At 43.7% G+C, this 5,683-nt stretch overlaps 1 non-coding gene across 1 annotated transcript; it reads right to left on the reverse strand.

Annotated features, from left to right (window-relative positions):
- Positions 1–2,169: 2,169 nt before the first annotated feature.
- LOC136511689 (small nucleolar RNA R71) lies at positions 2,170–2,276 on the reverse strand. The gene has a single exon (XR_010772804.1). It is a non-coding gene; the product is annotated as a small nucleolar RNA R71 (small nucleolar RNA).
- Positions 2,277–5,683: the final 3,407 nt, after the last annotated feature.

The following is a 5,683-nucleotide window of genomic DNA, read 5'->3' on the forward strand; positions in this document are numbered from 1 at the left end:
GGGTTTAAACTAACAAATTCTATGAGTTTTGGTGAATCTGTGATTTCTGTAGGGTTTATTTATAAAACCATCAAGGTGGACCTACATGTTAGATTTAATTGCGCTTATCCACAGCGAAATGGACACCAAAAAACTCTAGAAGACTCGAGAGGACTCCACGTCGAGGCAGAGAGGCAGAGGCTGCCAGGTGGGGTTGGCCGGGCCCACCTATAGGCCACCTAGCCCATGGGCCCACTTGTCAGCCTCTGTGTTGCAATGTCAGTTCTCCACCACCTCCTAGGTTGCATTTACACCGTTCCTTAAGTCAGTTTGATCCAAGGGCTCATGTTGGATGCTTCAGCATATATATATTAGCCCCTGCCCCCTAAAGGCATCAAGTCATTTTGAAGACAGAAACCCTAATCATCCTCAGAGCTCCACTATATTCTAGGGCATAGCTAGTTAGGCTAGGTCTAGAGGGAGACAAGCAGACTTCGCTTGGATTCCCGATCATGTCAAGAGTGTGGTTCGGTATAATCTTTGTACCCCTCTCTCTTTTGTATCTCCATTATTTTTATATGCTTGCTACAATTGTTATGACATTATTAGTATTCATCTTATTCATGTTCTTCGATATAATGTTCATCATCTACTTTGATTATATACCTAGTATAGTTGGATTATCATCATATTCATGCATATGTTCATATAGCGCTCACCCTAAGGATCCATGGGTGGGTAGTCGACATTGTGTAAGCATGGTGCTTATATGTTGTTTACCTATAGATACACCCTATATTCTGGGTCATGTGGTAGATCGCGGACGTAACACTCCCGTTGAGTCCTTTGTAGTCCACTCCCCGATGTAGGTAGCACGTAGGATCTGGTTACAAAGGCGGACAAGCTCTATTCTTAATCTATCTTAGTAATATCCCTTATGTGTAGATATGAAGATGATCTTAGCAATGACTATTACGTGTAATTGCACTAATCAATGTATTCTTTGACTTATAATTAAGAATGACTTAGAAATTATTCGTCTAATAATCTACCTGACCATGTTAATGCCATAGAAAGGAGTAGTCTGAGTGATTTATCATTATCATTGATCAATACTTATCATATATATATATATATATATCTTATCCTATGACTTACCCCTGTTATGAGTAGAATATTAGTTATGGTTTACTTCTCCATCAATAGTATAAGTTATCTATACTTGTCTATGCTAGACCTTTCCTATGGTAAAAATATAAATAACGATACTTGGAATACTCCCGGGTAAAGTGCTACAATGGTATATTATCTGCGCGCTTGTAGATCCTTTTTCATTCATATATATTCTTTCTAGTCACATAAATTAATAAAGAACTACTTAGAGTTATTCTAATAGTAATGCTAGGTAGTACCAACAAGCATCTCTGGCATCATCACTAGGGATGACAACCTAGTAAAGTAATGTCAGGAGATATATGTTTATAATAGGTGGCTATTAAAACAAGTGACAAGTTAATAAATACCAACAAGCATTTCTGGCGCCATTGCCGGGGAAGGTAGCTAGGCAAAGGAAGTATTGATAAACTTATACTTATTGATGTGATCGAGATAAATCATATACCCCTATCAAGCAGTATTACCCTTATTTTGTCTACTTTCATATCTTATGTAGGGTAATGTATGACCGATTTTGACCTTTCGACAAACTACGTTGACAATTCGGAAGCATTACTTAAGAGAAGTAGAGCTAAACTCAAAAAAGTCTCAGCTTTAGAATTGGAAGACAACCAAACAAGGTGAAGCTTAACACCAAAATTTGAAGCCATGGCTGATAGGACTCTCCACGAATTCTCTACGGCAACCACTACCAACATTCAGACTAGACCCACGGTCAATGTGGTAGACAATGGATTCGAGCTCAAGCCGACTCTCATTAACATAGTGCAAGTGAGCCAATTTTGGGGAAAGGCACATGAAAATGCAAGTGCACATCTCCAACACTTTCTGGAGATCTGCAGCACTTTCACCATCAAGGGAGTAACCAAGGACGCCATACTACTTCACCTCTTCCCATTTTCACTTTTAGGGAAGGCAAAGCGGTGGTTCTACGTCAATAAAGACAGAAACACTACATGGGATAATTGCTCCACTGCCTTCCTAGCAAAGTTCTTTCCCACAGGCAAGACCAATGCTCTACGTGGGAGAATTTTAAGTTTTTAGCAGCAACATGATGAATCTATCCCCGAGGCATGGGAACGCTTTCAAGACTTTATATCAGAATGTCCTCATCATAGGATGGATAATTGGCTACTCATGTAGACGTTCTACCATGGGTTGACCAATAGTACCCATGAGACCATGGATGCTGCTACTGGAGGTGCATTCTTGTCACTTACACTTCTAGCTATGACCACTCTTGTGGAGAAGATGGCCTCCAATTAAGGCTAGAATGAAGAACGTGTTTAGACCCGCAAGAGAGGTGGAGGTATGTGTAGGATCTTTGGTTGGCCTAGAGGGGGGGTGAATAGGCCTATCAAAACAAACACTCAAACTTTTATCAAATTCACCCAGCAGCACTGCCGCTTTGGAGGGAGGCATTGTTGGAGGGCGGCACTATCGGACTACGGCACTACCAGGCTAGAACAGTGGCACTGACGCACCTGCAGACAACTTTGAATCACAGTTCAAAATCCATGAACAAAAACTTAGATCGGAGAAATTTCCTAGCTTACTACAGGTATGACAATCACAGATCAAGAGCTAGAAGTGGTAGAAACATCACACACAAGTAGATCAACTAGAAACCCTAGAAATCACCTCAACCACAATATGTCATGCAAGTAATGAAAATCAAGCACAAGTGACACAATGATTTATCTTGTGGTTCGGCTCGCCACCAAGGCTAGCCTACCTCCACGTTGTTGAGGTTAGCCACTAAGGCTTAGGGCTTTCCAACCCTTCCTCATTCTCAAATTAAGAGACTTAACTCTTGAGATGAGTGGTGAGTTTATTAACTTCAAGAGATGGTTACAAACCTCCTAGGGCTACCACACAAGTTGGCAAGCTCCACGGGCGATGCTCTAGCCGGCTAGGTGCCAAGCTCCCAGAGTAACAAACACAACCACTGGCCAAAATATTAACCAAGTGCTCTTTAGAGTTGGGGAATCAATGGAGCTGCTCTCTAATCTAGTTTTGGACCCTTTTCCCTCAAGGATTGATGGTGAAATCAATGGATTTGCTTGGGGGCTTGAGGTCAACAATGGACAGAGAGAGAGCTCCTGCTTTTGTTTTGAGCATGTTGAAGTGAGGAAGAAGAGGTAGAGAGCCGTTGGGGAGGAAGGGAAAAGGTATATATATGCCCAGCCCCCAACGGTCACCGCACCCAAGGGGTCGGGTGAGACAGAGCCCACGACTTTGGGCGAGACGAAAATCATGTCCTTGGGGTTGGGCGATGTAAGGAAAATGGACCCTAGGCCCATTTACTTTGGATTTTGGTGTTTGATGACTAACACAACCAAATTGGACTAATGAATTTGTAAGTGTTTGTTTTGTAGTTCAATAGGGTACAAGACGTGACTTGGACAAAGGCAACATGATGATCCGATGATCAACACCATAAGCAAGACCTTAGGAGCACAAGAAAAGACACAAGATATCAAGCAAAGTCCAAGCACGAAGATAGTAACCAAGCCGGATGCAAGATCATGAAGAAACAAACTCATAGAGGGCATAGGATGCTGCACAGGATGCTCTGATGCACAGGACGCTGCACCGGACGCTGCATAGGACCCTGCACCGAACGCTCCGATCAAGCAACATCAGAGTCAACAGTAGTGACCGGACGCTGCACAGGATGCTGCATCGGACGCTACACAGGACGCTGAGTGCCAGAGTCTGGTCAACATCAGTAAGGTTCCAGAGAGCCGTTTTTGTGATCGGACGCATCCGGTCAGTGCTGATAGGACGCTGGTCAGAGTTCGATCAGTAGCAGAAAAGCGGGATTTCATCCCCAACGGCTACTTTCTTAGTGGGGCTTATAAATAGACCCCCAACCGGCCATTTGAGACGTGTGGAGCTGAGGAAACATACCAAGGGTGTTGATACACCATTTTAGTGATCTCCACTTGCATAGTGCTTAGTGTTTCATCAGGTGATTAGCGTAGGTGCTTTGCGAAGTGCTTAGGTTGATTAGACCACCGCTTATGCGCTTGCTCTAGGTTTAGGCCTAGTGTTTAGTGAGGTTTACATACCTCTTACCACCCGGTGCTTGCGAGCACCATTGTTGTACATCAGAGGGGCTTGAAGTCTTGCGAGATCATACCAACCACGTTTGTGGTGTGTCTGCCACCGTGTATTGGAGGGAACAAGGCTCGCGGCGTTTCGGTCGGAAGCTTGATAGTGAAGATGGCGGGGAGCATCCGGGAGAGGCTTGCCGGAAGGCATGTCGGAGACCCACTTGTGCGTGGGGAAGGCCCGAGGCTATCCACGGAGTTACCCGACTGGGAGCTTGGCCCTTACGAGGGATTCCTTGCGAGGGGCTCCAACGAGGACTAGGGGGAAGCTTGCGCGCTTCTCGATACCTCGGTAAAAATACCAGAGTCGTCGACGGGAGTTTGCATATCTCTACCTTGCTCTTTAGCTTCCGCATTTACATTGATTATTTTACTATATTTGCGGTAGAGATAGTAACACACTAGCAAAACCATAGTTGCACATTTAGATAGTTTATCGTTTGCATAGGTTTTGCTAAGGTTAGAAAAGGAGGCCATAGTTTAGAGTTAGAATTTTTAAGTTGCCTAACTCACCCCCCCTCTTAGGCATCACGGTCCCTTCAATTGGTATCAGAGACGGTTGGCTCAATTTGGGCCTTTGGCTTAACCGCCGTTGAGCCGACGCTATTTAGAGTGGTTGGGATGGATACCGCTAGGCCTCCGCACTTTGATGGCACTAACTTCCCATACTATAAAGCTAGAATGGCTTGCCACCTTGAGGCGGTTGATTTGGGTGTATGGAGAGTCACTCGTGACGGGATGAAACCCATCAAGAATCCCGAAAAACCCACAAAGAGTGATGAAAAAGAATTGCACTTCAATGCTAGAGCTAAAAATTGCTTGTTTGAATCACTTAGTATGGATGTTTTAACCAAATATTCACTTGAAATATGGCACACGAAATTTGGTTAAAACTCCAAGAGCTCCATGACGGCACAAGCAATGTCCGTGAGCAAAAACATTGTCTAGCAAAGCAAAACTATGATTCCTTTACTATGAATAATGATGAGCTTGTTCGTAATATGTATTCCCGTTTGAATCTAATTATCAATGAGCTCCATTCTATAGGATTATTAAAGCTAGATGATGCTGACATCGTGAGGAAGATCATCTCCGTGCTACCACAAAAGAAATATGCAAGCATCATCACCATCCTTCACAACATGGAGGACTTGAGCAACATGACCCCGGGCATAGTCATGGGCAAGTTAGTGGCAGTTGAAATGTCACATAAGATGGGTCAAGAAGAAGCTTCTTCATCAAGCAAAGGCAAAGCGCTCGCTTATAGTGAGAAAAAGAAGATGAAGGGCAAGCAAGCTGAGACAAGCTCAAGCTCAAGTTCCTCAAGTGAAGATGAAGAAGAAGATGAGGACGATGATGATGATGATGAAGATTCAAATGATGATCAATCTTCCTCCTCCACCTCCATCTTG

Source organism: Miscanthus floridulus, chromosome 1 (assembly GCF_019320115.1).
Source record: "Miscanthus floridulus cultivar M001 chromosome 1, ASM1932011v1, whole genome shotgun sequence".
Lineage (NCBI taxonomy): Eukaryota > Viridiplantae > Streptophyta > Magnoliopsida > Poales > Poaceae > Miscanthus > Miscanthus floridulus.